The sequence below is a fragment of the Caloenas nicobarica genome, chromosome 14, assembly GCF_036013445.1.
Source record: "Caloenas nicobarica isolate bCalNic1 chromosome 14, bCalNic1.hap1, whole genome shotgun sequence".
Taxonomy (NCBI): domain Eukaryota; kingdom Metazoa; phylum Chordata; class Aves; order Columbiformes; family Columbidae; genus Caloenas; species Caloenas nicobarica.
In genome coordinates, this window is record NC_088258.1 from 807,875 (window position 1) to 823,513 (window position 15,639).

Sequence of the window (15,639 nt, forward strand, 5' to 3'; positions counted from 1 at the left end):
TTTTAGTTCTCAATAATTAGAGCACGTCAGCATCCCCAGATTCCCGTGTTTTACACCAGGTGGTAGCATATGGGAGGAGGCCGATGGCTTCACACCTCCCGCCCTGCCCAGCCCTGCCCAGGGTTAATCCCGCTCCTGAGCCCAGCCCAACCTGCCCGGCTGCTCCTCCAGCATTTCAGCCCAAACGGCCTGACCTGCTGATGTCCTTGTCCATGGCAGGGGTTGCATGAGATGACCCAAACCATCCTGTGATTCACCTTGTGTCATAAAGAAGGTTTGACACGGCTGTTAAGTGGTGTTTACCACACTCAACAGAAATGCTCACGTCACAGCAATTAACTTGCTGTTGCAGCACTGTACTCTCAGTAACCCACATATATAACTTCAAAAAACAAATTTGGACGCTCCTAGGGAGGCAAGGAAACACGCTGTGGCTTTCAGAGGGAGCTGGGTTACGTTCTGAAAGTCATTCAGGAGAGCAGCATCCAGGCTTCGTGTTCTCTGCACACCTGTTGGCATCAAAACTATTTTTGCAGCTTTAAGTTAGTTCTGTAATTTTAGCTCTTTGGCTTTCGAACACATGCAGCAGTAAATTGTTCTCTAAGTTCTGAAAAACAACCTTAAATATAAGTTACCCAGGTTTTGTTGTCACTATTTTAGGTCATACACACACATTAGTTAAAAAAGAGTAACTATTTGCTTTAAAATGCAGTTCCAGTGTTTTACCATTACAGATTATTAGGAGCTGTGTAGGGAACTTCGTCTCATTTAGCACTTGAGCGATTTAGAAGCAGCTCATCTAGTACAGTTCTGTTGTGCTGTACTGAGCACTGCTTGCTGAGCACAGCTGTCTGTGCTGCTTTGATTCAGAAATACAGCAGCGCTTGGACTGGGGGCCAAGACAGGATCAGTCCTGCGTGTCTGCACTGGATCTGCTGTGCAACTGAACTGTACAAAAAGAAACAAACTAAAAAACCCCCTCAAAACTAGGAAGGACGAATGATTTCTCGTAGCTTCCGAGCCGCACAAGCAAGTCTCTTGGAATGGGACATGCAAATAAGCAGGCTGGCATGGCAGAAGGTTTGTATTTGCATTTCCTGCTTCAGTTTCGTCAGGAGCAAAGACTCTGCTGCTGGAGTGACTGGAGAGCCTGGCTCCAGTTCGGCTGGAATATCCACATTGCTCCCCAAGTCACGTTGCTGAAGCTCAGTGTCATCAGCCCAGCTCCCCAGGTAGCACTACTGCTGTGGGCATGCACTGGCTAGAGCTAAGCTTTAATTAACAATGACAATGACACTAATACCCTTTCAAAAACCCCAAACCAACCCCACACCCCAAGCTCTGCCTCTTGCCTGCTCCTGCTCTCTCAGCTGCTCCATGTGCGTGCACCACAGACACGTCCAACCATGGCTCACCACCGCGGCACACCGACTTATTGCCACTGATAAATTATTACATTTTGAGCACAACGCTCAAAACTTGGAGCCTAGAGGGTGGCAAATGAAGGCATCTAATTAGACAAGAGGAATATCATGCAAATTATTTCTTTCCTAAGACAATAGTATCAGTTGAGAAAGAAATCCAGGCTCTTCCTTATCTTTGCCTCTGTAACTAGAAGGAACTTTGTCAGAAACAGACCAAAGCTAATCAGAACATATCCTCCTGTTTTTAATGAATATCCTGTGCTGTTGTTCTGATTCAAGACTGAAAAGCAGTGGTTTTGGCACTGCCTGGCGAATACACGTGAAATGCGCTGGCCTGATAGCCCAGCTGGGGAGCTGTGAATCCTCCAGTTATTCTCAGAACAATACAGAATAACTATGGGATGAAGAAGCAGAATTCTCTTATTTTGTGCCTTGCCAACACCTCTAATTGAATCTCTGGCCCTTCTGCCGAGAGAGTGAAGAAGGAGCTTGGTGATGACATTTGTACCCATGCCTGGGAACTGGAGAAAGTCTGCAAACTCCTTTTCCCCCACAGCTGCCCAGTGGATTTTCCACCTTGGCCATTAGCTGCTTGTCTGAGTTCAAACTGGTTACCCAGAGATGGGAACGGGTTTTGTTGAAGCTCCTTGGAGCCTCCTCACCCACCAGTATCCGCCCGCTCTCCCATAAACTGTCCAGCCACTTTTTCATTAAAAAATCCATCACAATTCCAGGTCAACCCATTAAAGATTAGGATCCACCGGAAGGGTTCGGAATGGTCAGGGCTGCCCCGCCAGCCCCGTTTGTAAGGGGAGCGATGGCGCTGCGTGGAGCGCGGTGTCGGGGTGCCAGCGCTGGGGGGTGTCTCAGCGTCGCCCAGCGTCACCTCCCCGCACTCTGCTGATGTGCGGCGGCTGGGCTGCCACTGCCGGGGCCCAAGTAAGGTGTTATTTATTCTTTTAAATGCTAATAAATATTATGGATAACTGTGAAGAACTGTTCTGCAGTTTGTAAAGTGAAAGGGAGATTAAATAATTAACAGGCAAAGAAGAAGGACCTGGAGATCCCAAGGCACTAAACAGCAGATTGATTTCACAGGACCATTTCTGGTCTTTTTGACGATGCCACGTTATTTCCCAAGATTAATGAGGGACTTCGCTCTCCTCGCAGACGTGGTGCTGCCCCCCAGCACAGGGTCCAGCCCCCCGCGGGCCGCCCGGTCCCCGCTGCCGCTAGAGGTCCCTTGAGCACCGGGATGGGGCCGGGCGGCGGCGCCGGGGCCGGGCGCGCCGGGGCTCGGGGAGCGGGGATGGGGGGTGTGGGGGTGCCGGGGCTCGGGGAGCGGGGATGGGGGGTGTGGGGGTGCCGGGGCTCGGGGAGCGGGGATGGGGGGTGTGGGGGTGCCGGGGCTCGGGGAGCGGGGATGGGGGGTGTGGGGGTGCTGGGGCTCGGGGGTTGAGGGCTCGGGGTGCCGGGGGGCCGGGGACTCAGCACCCACGAAGCTGCAGAACCCCCCGGCTCCGGCTGGGAGTTCACTCCGGGGTGACCCGCGGGATTTCTGTCTGCGTGTCCCGCCCCAAACTGCGATCGCGCCGAGCGCAGGGCCCTGGGCGGGGGGGCTGCAAGGGCCCCGGGGGGGAATCCTGCAGCCCCCAGCCCCCGCTGTAGCCATTGCTGCTGAGAAAAGTGCTGGTGCCTGTTATGGGTGGTTGGTCCCTTCAGGAAGGGCAGGAACATCCCCTTGCGAACACACGCAGCCACATCAGGTAGCAAAATCAACAGCGGTTTGTGCACAACGCAGCCCCACACACGTGCCCTGTTCAGGCGCGCACAGAGACATGAGGCCCGTCGGTGCAGAGCGTCCGTGGCTCTGCTGCAGCACCCGAGCAAACGCCGTGGGCCACGCTGGGGACCTCGGCAGCTGCCACCGCGCTCCCCTGTGCCACCCGCGCTCACCCGGGCTCTGCAGCGGGAGCCCCGCGGGTCTGTCCCCGTCGGTGCTGATGGGCCCCCTGCTCTCCAGTCCTTGCCTCAAACCTTTCCTGCCTCCCCTCATCTCTGCTCTCTGTGCAGCCTCTTGACCACATCCACCCATGCACATCAAAGCAGCCTCAGCTTCCCTCCTAATTCTTAGCTTTGTAATACATTTTGAACCAGAGTTAATTAGAAGGATCAAAGGCTCCTGCTCCGTATCCTCCCAAGCCCTTGTTCCCCAGCCCCGGCCAGGCCCGGCTGGCTCTGCACGGCAGCTATCACAAGATACAGATGCCAAGTTTCAGGAGATGGAGAGCCAAAATGGAGTGCTTTTCCTCTGCAAACTCCCTGCGCAGTTGTGCTAATCACTCAGGAGACGCTGCTGAGTTTGTCGAATTGGCCGATGATGGGACCGTGGTGGTTGACTTTATGCCTTAGATGCTGCCTTTCTTTGAGTCATCGTTGTTCTGAGTCACCAGCAGCCGTTAATCCCTTCGAGATAACGGCCTCATCCAGCTCTTTCTATGCAGGTACTTTTCCCTCTGTGCTTACACTTCAAAAAAGGGAATAAATACGTGTGAGGTGAGGTCCAGGACACGCTGCAGGGTTGCTTGTCACGCCAGCACTCGTGTCACCTTGCAGAGCCAATGCCGCCGGAACCAGGGCTCTCTGTGGGCTTGGGGGCTCCCGGCGCCCCCCGAACCGCTGCTGGTGTGACATGACGCCGCAGGTAAACCCGCCGTGTCTCCTCTCTGCCCCGCTGGGCTCTGCGCCGCCAGGAGCAGCACCGCACCGCGCGGAGCCACCAGCCTCCCCGGCGGTTGCTGCACCACCCCCGGGAAAGACAAGCTGAAATCAAGCATTATTTGTAGCCTTCATTTGAAAACCTCTACACATACTTTGGTAAATTGTTCCCACATTAATTTCACTCTTTCTTATAAAAAACTTCCACACACAGGTACTTGGAGACCACAACCAAGTCATCGTTCAAACCCCTTTTTGACAAGATACACAGGCTCACCTCTTTAATCTCTCTCTGTGGCAGATTTTCAGACCTCGAGCAGCTCCCGTAGCTCCTGCCAGGACTCTGCAGCTTCTTAACACCTTGCTGGAGCGCAGGCACCAGCACTGGCCACAGGACGTTACTGGTCACGCTGGTGCTGTACGGAGATAACATCCTCTCTGTGGATATTGCTGTGGGATTTCCCCGTTGATCCCCAGGAATCCCGTTTCCTGCAGCACCAGGGATGGTTGGGATCACGTGCAGCTGGTCCCTGCCCTGGGCCCAGAGCCACCGCTCAGCAGGACCAGCGCCCCTGCCCGTGTCCCCTCACCCCTCCGCTGCACCGACCAGTTCCCTCTTTATTTCTGTCTTTTGCTGCCCTGGAGCTCAGCCGGGCTGTGTTGGCCTCATCCATTTCTCAGGGGTGGATTTCTCCTCCTCTGGTGTTCCCTGTAATCCAGGGAGCAGAAGCCACATTTATATGCAGAGTTTCAGAGCTACCGGGCAATTAAATTGAATTCTAATTATTGTATATCACATATTAGCAATTTCTACCATTATAATATTAATTGCTAACAAGACGATAAGACATACCAGGCAGTCATGATAGAGCATGCGTTTGCTTGCTTGGGAGCTACATGTGGAAGGGGAACGCCTGGAGGGAGGTTCGGCAGATGCTGCAGACACGGAGAGCTGACAGCTGGAGGCAGCTGCCCGGCCCGGCAGTGCCAGGGTTTGCCATAAACCTTCAGCCTGCCCAGGGCTGGAGCTCAAAGGAGGCCAAAAGTTCCAGTTCTTGGGGCAGTCTCTGTAGTGATCGTCGCCTCTGCCAGCCTGGTACCACCATTAAAATGCAACTGGTGGCCATGGGGATGGACACATGTCCAGCTTCAGCTGCGCAGTGGGGCTGGTGCTCTGGTTGAGCAGGACCTGCTCTGAGATTGCCACAGGCACTCTGGCGCGTGCTGGGCTGCCAGAAAGTCCTTGCCCTGTCACAGCCAACGTGTTATACAACCTTATATCACACAGGGAAAACCAAGGAGATCAAAGCTGAGGCAGCTGGAACAGGCTCTGTGGCTGAGCGCATCCCTCTGGAGAGTTACTCAAGGACAGAACGAGCCCCAGCAGCTGTAAAATTAACCCAAACACAAGTCTTGAAAGGTCCCACAGGAACAGCAAGCGGTTGGCTTGCAAGGAGATGCTTCCCGAGGAGATGGGCTGGGCTCGGGGCTTTCGGGGAGGGACGCAGCCACCCCGGGATGTGACAAAACTCTCTGCGTGTTTCTGTGCAGGAGGAGCAGCGGCGCTGGGGGCAGGTGGAGAGGGCTGTGCAGGGGGGCTGCAGCACACGTGCGGAGCTGGGGCGCAGGGGAAGGGCCCCCAGTGTCCCCTCCACGTCACCCAGCCTGGGACCCTCCTGCCTCGGGCTGGGGGCAGCCGCCCAGAGCAGGCTCTGCTCACCTGCAGCAGTAATGATTTAATATCAGTTTCCTTCCAATGAGGTAATTTTGTCCCAAGGGTTATTTATTTGTCTAGTGAAAAAACAGGAAAAAAAAGCTCTGTGTGAGTCAGACAGTCTGCACTACAAACCCGTGATAAATTACATTTGGACATATGCTAAATGACATTTACCAATAAATTTATGTAGATTTCTCCTGTAATCCTTCTCCTCCATTAAAAGTAATAATACTTTCTCTAATGCAAATGCACTGCTAGAGCCTTGCCACATCAAACAGGATCTGTGCTGAATAGTGAAGAATTCTAAATGATGATCTTCATTGTGCTCATGAATAATCATATCCTACAGATGATTATTTAACAATGCCTCGGAAGGGCCGGACGGCTCACGGCTGAGCCTCCTTCAGGTCCGGCTGCTCCAGCTACCCAGGTCCGGCAGCTCTGACCAACGCAGCCGTCAGATTTCATGCTCATCTCCCCTCTTGCTTCACGCATTGCTTGTGTAGCGTGAGACGTAATGGGCTCTGCAGCCCCCGCTGCACCTCCCCAGCACAAACCTGCCCACGGGAACAGCTTGTGAGGCTCCGCCATGGGATCACACTAGAATTAGGACTGGGAGGGTCCAACATACAGCTCAGACCATAACCTTCCATGTTCTTGACCAAAGCTTTGGACTTTTTCCTGAGAAATGCAGCAGCAGTTACTTCTTCAGCTTCTAATTCAACCATGTACTTGTTGGTGGGGTGACAAGGAAAAGCTCCCTCTCCCCGCTCCCCGCTCGGAGCTGCTGTTCTGGAGAGGGCAGAAGAAATGTTGGGGCACTGGACAAGGTCTGGGGGCTCGGTGACATCTCAGGCACCCAGGGCTGGAAGCAATCACCCCATAAAGCTACGGGCTGTCTGCAGGTCGGACCGACCAGAGACCACAGCGAAAAGCACAGAGCGCCAGTGGGCGGCACGCTGAAGTGCAAAGCCCTTTGCCACTTCTTGTCAGTGGGGTTTATATTTTTAATCGTTTTTAAAGATGATTACATTTTGAGCAGCAATGATCTAAGCTAATGAGCAGCCTGCCACTTTGTGGCTCGGCAGAAAGAGTCATATTGCTGGAGTTGTGGGGTTTCTTTCCTTCAATCCAAAACAGAGACATTATGGAAATAAATGATTTCTTTTCACAGTTGTTTAATATAATTTTCTCCGTACTAGGTTTTATGACATGCTGCAGCTCATTAGAGTAACGATCAGACCTAGGGATGGGGCACAGGCGCTGAGCAGCAGCTGCAGCAGGTCCCGTGCCCGTCAGGTCGGTTTTCCAGCGGGGTTTTGGCTCTGTGGGCGCTCGGTGCCATGGGGCTCCTGCCCGGCAGCGGCGTTGGCCCCGGCACGGCGGTGTCCCTGTGTCAGCAGTGACAGGGACACGGGGACCCGCGGCGGGGGCTGTGCGGGACCAGCCCCCTCATCCGCACTGGCATCTGTCCAGTGACGGCTTAACCCAGGCTGCCACTGCCTTCGAAAATGAAGTTTTTAAAGATGTGAGCTTTGAAATTCTGGCCCTTGTATAAATGTTTTAATTACAAGTTTCCGGGACTTTTTTCCTAAGAGAAACACATTTTAATTGTAAATTGCTTCTGCCATCTTTAAGCATCCCCTAACACTGCTAGCAGCTGTTGTTTTTAATGTTTAATGAAATTGTCTTTGGGCTGGGATGCGGCAGCAGCCCCGCTCTGCGGGCACAGCGGGGTGACACCGGAGAGGCCCGAGACAGCACCGGCTGAACCCCAGGGTCAGTTTGGGACACAGGACAAGGGCAGAGCCACCCAGAGCTGGGGACTGACCCTGGCACGAGGTGCCCGGCTCTCAGTGCGCGGCGGGGTGGCATGTGTCCCTGTCAAAAGGGACAGGGTCACCTGCAGCGAGCCGTGTCCCACCCTGCTGGGGACTCCGCTGCTTGCAAAACCCGCCGGCGGCATTTCTGTTCCTGTGATGAGGACAGGGGACATCACTGTGGTCAGAGCTACGGACAGCAAAGGACAGGAGGAAGGTGCTGCCTTTGCAGTGCCACCCAGGCAGTGAGGACTCTGACAGCAATAAAAGGTAATTAGCTGGCTGCATATTGCTGACAAGGGCCAGGACACAGAGGCTAATTAGGACTGGGAAGCAAAAGGAAATCACCTACCTGCTTTGAGCTTCAGGCTGCACAAGAAAAAAGCCCTCCATTAAAAAAGAAAGAAAAAAGAGCTTGCAGTTTTAAATATTTGCTATTTACTTAGAGGTTAGAGAATGCTCGTTAGCCTTTTCAATTATTTTTGCTGGTTTGCTGCTAGGTTAACTGGCTTGAAATTCTCTATGAAGAGATACGATGCATTTAAAGAGTCTCTGAAAAGCTCATCTCAGCTCCCCGGGGCGCTGGGGAGAGCGAGCTCCTCATTCGTCCCAGCCGGCGATGGTCCTGCTCCTTGTGCTCATGCGTTCTCTCTGGTTTTACAGGTTTAAACAGCAACCCCTTACCTGCTGCCGAATTCTTGCTTTTCTGTTTGCTGTAAATCTGAGTGAGTCAAACCCGCGCTTTCTGCTCGGCTGCATCCCCGATACCGACAGTTCTTGCAGAGCTCACGGCGTAGCGGGGGGTGACGTGGGACGAGGGGCTTGGGGGACACCTGAGGGGCCAGTCCCAAGGGCCGCGGTGAGCTCAGCTCCACCTCACTGCGGGGCAGGGGCAGGTCCTGCAGCCCCGGCTGTGCCCCCCGGTCCAGCCCGCAGCTGCGGCCAATGCTGCCCCGGTTGCCCGCTGGGCTCCTTGGAGGGCCCCTTGCGGTGCCCGGGGTGGTGGTGCAGGGATGAGGGACGCCCATAGTGACCCACATGGTGACCCTGGGACAGGCTCCTGCTGTGCTTTGGATGTCCATCCACAGGCTGTCCCCGGTGTCTGGGACAGCCCTGTCCCATGGACCGTCACTAACGTCACCCGCATCTGCCCAGCTCCTGCCATCTCCCCAGCTGCAGTCAGGGCTTGTCCCCGCACCGTCGCGTCCCGGTGCGGCTGCCCAGCCCTGGGGCTCTCCCGGGCTGCAGAATCGCTGCTCAGCTCCCATTCAGCCACAGAATTTACGCCCCAGCGTTGGGATTTCCTGCCAAGTTTCCTTACTACATATGCTCTTTTTTAAAGCTGGTAATAAAGCACAGCGGACACGGTCTCCATCGCTATGCAGGGGACATCCCCGTCTCGCAGAACGGGGCTCCTGGGAGGCTGCTCAGCTGTGTTATCTGTTCCTCCGTGCTCTTCACGAGTCGCTGCAGCTGGAGCTGTGGGATTGCTCCGTCCCCGCAGGCTGCCGGGGCGTGCACAGGGATGCACGGCACTCATGCACAGCGTTCGCACCCGCGGCGATCACACCCACGGCGAGCACACACACACACTGTTCACACCCGCAGCATTCGCACACACACTGTTCACACACACACACTGTTCACACACACACACTGTTCACACACACACTGTTCACACCCACAGCATTCGCACACACACTGTTCTCACACACACACTGTTCACACACACACTGTTCACACCCGCAGCATTCACACCCACACTGTTCACACACACACACTGTTCACACACACACACTGTTCACACACACACACTGTTCACCCCTGCAGCATTCGCACACACACTGTTCACACACACACACTGTTCACCCCTGCACACTGTTCACCCCCGCAGCATTCGCACACACACCGTTCACACACACGCACCGTTCACACCCACACTGTTCACACACACACTGTTCACACCCGCAGCATTCACACCCACACTGTTCGCACACACACCCCGTTCACCCCCGCAGCATTCACCCCCGCAGCATTCACCCCCACCCCGTTCACCCCCACCCCGTTCACCCCCGCAGCATTCACCCCCACCCCGTTCACCCCCACCCCGTTCACCCCCGCAGCAGCGCAGCCCCGGCTGCCCGGCAGCCACCGCAGCCCTGCGCTCCTGCGGGGAACGGGCCACGGGCACCCGCCGCCCCCCAGGCCTCGGAGAGGAGCAGCTGAGGCTTTAGAGCCTGCTTGGAATATTTACTATTGCCTTCAATCTGTGAGAATGGATGAACCTAAACACAGAGCTCCAGTGGCATTTGTTGCAAGCCTCCTAACTAAGCAGGGATCGCTAGCCGTCGCTGGGACAGAGCCAGCGATTAAAGGATAATAACCACTTCCACGTTAATTAATTATGCCCTTGCTATGGAAGAGGGCTATTTTTAGGCTGGAAGTTTGTGCGGAAAGGGCTCTGCTCCTCCCAAGGGAGCATCCTGCAGCCATCACCCCTGTGCCAGCGCACTGGGGGGCTCAGAGGGGGGACCCCCCGGCAGCAGCTCCACGGGGTGCTGGGGGCTCTGGGTGCCAGGGCTGCCCGGAGCCCCCGGCTGCGCAGGTTCCTGCGCTGGCTTGTGACTGAATAACCCACCCTGCACGGCCCCGCAGCCGCCAATCCTCTCAGCACTCCCACTGCTCTGCTCACAAGGTGCTGGCAGCATGTTGCCTTTTATTCCTTTGCCTTTTTTTTTTTTTTTTAAATTTTTCCCTTTCTCTCTGTAAATCTTCCTTTGAAACCAAAACTTCCTGTAGTTTGAAATGGACAATCAGGCCGCCCCGGCAGCTGCAGACCGAGAGTTTCAGCTCTTGGCAGGATTAGAACTACAAAACTATTTCTTTGAGGCAAATTATGCATTCATCTAGCTCATTTGAAACAAAATATGATTTGCAATTTAACTTTCCATAATGAGCTCCTGCTATTATACCGTTTCCATAATGGCTGGTTTCATTGGAACAGATTGTTGGTGCACATGGTTTACAAAACATTTTCAATGCAAGCCCCGTTTTTTCTTATTTTAAATAGCAACAGCTGCTAAGCATGATAATTATTGTATTCCATCAAAATAAACTTACCAAGTCACTTCTTAATGCTACTCATTGCAGTTTTCCAATGGACTTACGGGTTATTAAAGAAGCTGAAACTTCAGTTCTGCAAAGAGAGAGCAGCACCGCAGACGTGAGCTCAGCGCCCGAAGGGTTGGGTGGCAGGAGCCAAGTCCTCCCCAGGAATGCAGGGTCCCCCTTCACCGCCCCGTCCCCGGCGTGTCCCCTCCACGTCCCCACAGCATCACCTGCAGTGTCCAGCCCCAGGACCTGCCGTCCCTGCCGGGGTTTTCCAGCACCGCCAGCCAGGGCTGTGACAGCCGTGTGAACGCTAACGAGGCTGGAAGGAGAGGGAGCCACTAAGGAAACCAAAGAGGATGGAAAGCAAGTTGCTTGATAAGAGAGCTAAACCCATTGCAAATGGAGAAAAAGAGAGCAGAAGGTGCAGCCCCTCGGCCCTGGGGAGCAGGTTCGTGCAAGCAAGGACATGGAGCCTTCTGCTCACCTCAGTTACTGGTACGTTGGATCTTCCCTTCATTTAGACACAAACTTTGCAAGTTAGATCGTCTGTATTATATATAATGCAAATTCTTGCCCTTCCTGGCACCTCCGGCTCAGTCCATGGCTGCTTCAGGTCGACGCCCCTGGACCAACGGAGACCGTGCAAGAATTGCAGTGCCAAACCCCCAAAAGATGGAAAGGGAGGACAGTTTGTGCAATCCTGGCACTATTTGTTGTTATCCTTGTTGTCAGCAAGCCTGCAATAATTTATATCCTTGGCAGGCTCCTTTTGACCAGAGATAGAAACCAGCTTATCAAGAAAAAGGGAAAATGCTGCTTGGTTTGACTAGAGGGAGGTTAATGACAGAGGGACAAGAGTTTATTGGCAAAGAGACTTTACTGTGCAAGCAGGCGAAAGTCTTATTTGTTCAAAATTTTCTGGGGAACTTTTAAGAGCTGGGTTTAGTGGCTGTGGTCAGCTGAAGATTTATGGGTGCGCAGACGCCCACGGCAGATGATAACGATGCCGGAGAAGCTATTCCAGCCCTCAACTGAAAGGCTGCCCTTTAAAGCATCTCAGCATTTGGATTTAGATGACATATTGTAATGGTACCACAGAAGCCATTACTGTCCATCAAGTAAATAATAAACACGTGATATAAATTTCTTGGACTTACCTAGGCTTTCATGAGCTATTGCAAACAGTAAAAAAACGCCAACAAATCAAAGCAAGAAAGGGCAAAGGACAATTTCAAGAAGGGAACAGCTGCTCTGCAGGAATAGGGTCTGAGCGAGCTTCCTTTGCAGCAAACCGCGGTGAAGTCTGGGTGTTTATCCTGACGCAGATTTGGACTTGGGCAAAAGCGTGAAAAGCAAAGCTGCCTGCTGCAGGCACGGCCCAGCCAGCACCTCCCTCCCTTTGTGCCGGCAGCAGGCGGGTGGCCACCGGGTTTCCTCCATTACAGCACCAATACAGCGATTAGAAACCTCTCAGGAGGTAAGAGGAAGGGCAGCTCACGGCCCCAGCGATGACTGGGGCCGTCTCCAGCTCCCTGGCCACAGCTGGGTCCCTCCGCACCGCCCGGGGCTGCGCCCCCGTGCTGCGTTCCCTGCGATGCAGAGTCCCCTTGGCCCTCGGGGAGCTGCGAGTGATCCACGGTGACAGTCACCGTTGTATGTGACACCGAAACACAGGCGCTGACCTCAGCAGTCACGTTTGCTGTCCTGCTGTCGCTGGGTCTTTGCTTTGTCCATCCAGCGGGATCGCTCCAAGGGCAATGACTGAATTACCCGAAGTCTTTTGCTCCGGCCAGACGAGCCTACAAGCTTGCGATGATTTTGTGCTATTTACAGTGGTCACACGATAATCTAAAACCACATACAGGCATTGCAGGATAAATATAGAGCCGTTCCCGTGCACAGCAGCACCCTTGATCAGGCTGCAAGTGGGGGATCAGGTTCGTTTGTGTGACGTGGGTCCACGGGGACTCGGAGAACGGGGAGCGGGTGCATCCGCACGTGGCCTCGGTCACCGCCTGGGCTGTCCTGCGGCGGAGGTGACGATGGGCAGCGGCACAGGGACGGCACGGCTGGCGCCGGGAGCGCCGCTGGGCAAGGCGCTGCGAGCCGCGCGAGGACGAGGGGCCGTCATCCTGTTTATCAAAGCCTGGCGGAAAGAAAACAAGGTAATGGGGCATTTGCTGGTTTAATTCGTTGAATTTGAACAAATCTTTTTAATCTTCCTCCCTGAAGGACTGGAAAGGTCAGGAAATAGGCAGAATGTGCACTTTCAGGCATTGAAATTAAACTTGTTAAGAAATCCATATTGATTTGCACTTCTTTGAAAAATATTGAAGCCTCCAGATTTAGCCTGGGTATCGATTTTCTCTTCCAGGGGAAAGACGTCGGCACGAAAGAAAGATATTACACGTGGCAGTAAACACATTCAATCACGGCCTGCCCGCTCTCCTGCCATAAACAAGCGGCCCCGCGTCACCCGGGAGGCCGCGGACCGGCCCCAGCGCTGCGGCACGGGGACGCTCGGGCAGTCCGACAGCCGGCCCGGGACACGGCGCTGCCGGCCCCGCTGACAGTGACCCCTGCCGCTCCCGCCATCTCCCCAAACTGGCGTTTGATGCTTTGCCCGGCTGAGCCACGTGCCATTGTGGAACAACTTGACGACGAGCAGCGCGGTCCCAGCCGCGTGGTGCCCGGTCCCTGGTGCCCTCCGTGTGGGACTGGGGCTCTCTGTGGCTTCCTGAGGAGGGGACATGGAGAGGGAGGGACGCAGACGAGTTGCGGGGGTTGGAACCCAAGGGCAAGGGCACTCAAAGGAGCAGTGGCTGGAGTTATGGTGCCTGGGAAACAAATGGCTTTGGGTCAGAAACGGAGCCTCAAGTAAGAGCAAACTGCTGACTCAGCACCCTGTGCCTGGTGGCACTCGCGGGGTGCAGGGAGGTGACAGCCAGCGCGGCACAGGGGAGGTGACAGCCGGCACACATCCTGGGGCACCGCCGGCTGCTTTCCAGTCACCTAGCGGGTAACTTGGTCAACTTCAGAAAATCAATCCTCTCTGTGAAACCAAGCAAATCCTGCCCCAGCCGCTCTCCTCGCTGGCCCTCAGGCAATACCTCAACACCACAAATTGCGCTGAACGTGGCTTTAACGTCACCTGAGGGCACCAAGTGTCCCGTGTGTGCACAGGACACGACACAGCAGCATCGCGGCCCCTGACAAATGGCTGCTCGGATTTGCTGCCACTATGGCAATAAATAGGTAGTGGCGGCAATAGTGATAACGATAACAACACTTTCAGTCATACTGTCAACACTCACCATGCTGCAGGAGTTGTGGGGTTTGGTTTTAATTCAGAAACGACTCTGTTCATGTGCTTTGCCTCACCAAGACAAACAGCGTTTCTTACCTGTGGCAGTCAGTGACTCAGCCGCAGCCTGCTTTCCGAAGATTTAATTCTGAAAAAAAATACATCTTTCCTTTAAGGCACAAAGTGCGTGTGTATCAAATCTAGAGGGTGGCAATGCCTCTGCAGCTGGGCAGGGCGGTGATGCTCTGGCGAGACCAGCAGCCACACGCCAGGTAAGTTAAAATGCAGTTTATTCTGTATTTTACATTGCCAGTCCTCTCACTACTTTGTTTTTAAATATTTCCCTAAGATCAGAGTGCTACACATCCTTGACTGCTTTTAATACATGCAATCAGCAACTACGGCAATTAAGAGGCCTAATTAGCATGTGAATTGGTCTTCTCACAAAAACTCCCTTTGCAATAGTAGCAAATAAATGATAAGGGACACGAAGACCCTGCAGCCGGGATGTGCCCAGGGGCCGACAGCCCTTGCTGGGGCTGGTCGAGGGGCTCCGGGAGGATTTCACTCCAGCACAGCTCCCACAGCGACCTGCCCGTTAATCCCGGGAATCAGGACATGCCCCACAACCGGCCGTGCTCGGCTTTGGGAAAGAGACCCAGGGCAAGGCTGCTCAGAGCAGCGCACGCCCGGCACCAGGTGTTTCCCTTCCAGCAAACGGGAGCTCCACCAGTCCCCGATCACCTGTGTCCCCTAATGACCCCCCGAGATGGGACTCCGTGGGCATCCACCCCTTCTGTCAGAAGGTTAAATACCATTTCCATTAAGTGACACACCAAATTGTAAGACAGCAGCTTCGAAACCGCCTCCGTTGAGACGAGCTCTGCTGGAGAGAGGACGGCTCAGCGTTCAAAGCCAAACATCCAGCTGCGCACACGCACCTTGGCATGGAGAGCCCGACCTCCTCCCTGCTGCTCCACGCTGTCCCCTGGCTGTGGCACCCCGCAGGCAGCTGGCGTGTCCCCGCCAGGCAGCTCTGGGGGGACGGACACACGGACACCTGGCAGGCAAACGCATGGCCGGGAGAGACGCGCCCCAGGGGTTCCTGCAGCTGCACCCGAACTCAGCGTTTCCCTGGGAGGGGTCTCGCTGTGGCTGCCCCAGGATGTCCAGCTGCCCCACAGAAGGGATGTCACCCCTCCATGGCACCCTTTGGGGGAAACGGCTTTCTGAGCCGCTCTCCCTGCCAGTGCTTGGGCTTGGGGGGCTGCAGGAGCACCCACACCTCGCCCCCAGCCTGCGGCACCACACGCACCCTGCACCCCATGTACCCTGCGCTCCATGCATCCCTTACACCCCGAGCACCCTGCACCCCCCAGCTGCCGCTGCCCAGGCAAGCTGCCCGCAGGAGAGCAGGGCAGGGGCTGAGGGGGCTGCTCCCCTGGCCCCCGCAGCCAGGGAGCCCCGACCCCGGGCACCCCGCGCGGCCGCAGAGAGGCTGAGGCTGCCGTGAACCACCCCGGCACACGCGGCTCTCCTGCTGCC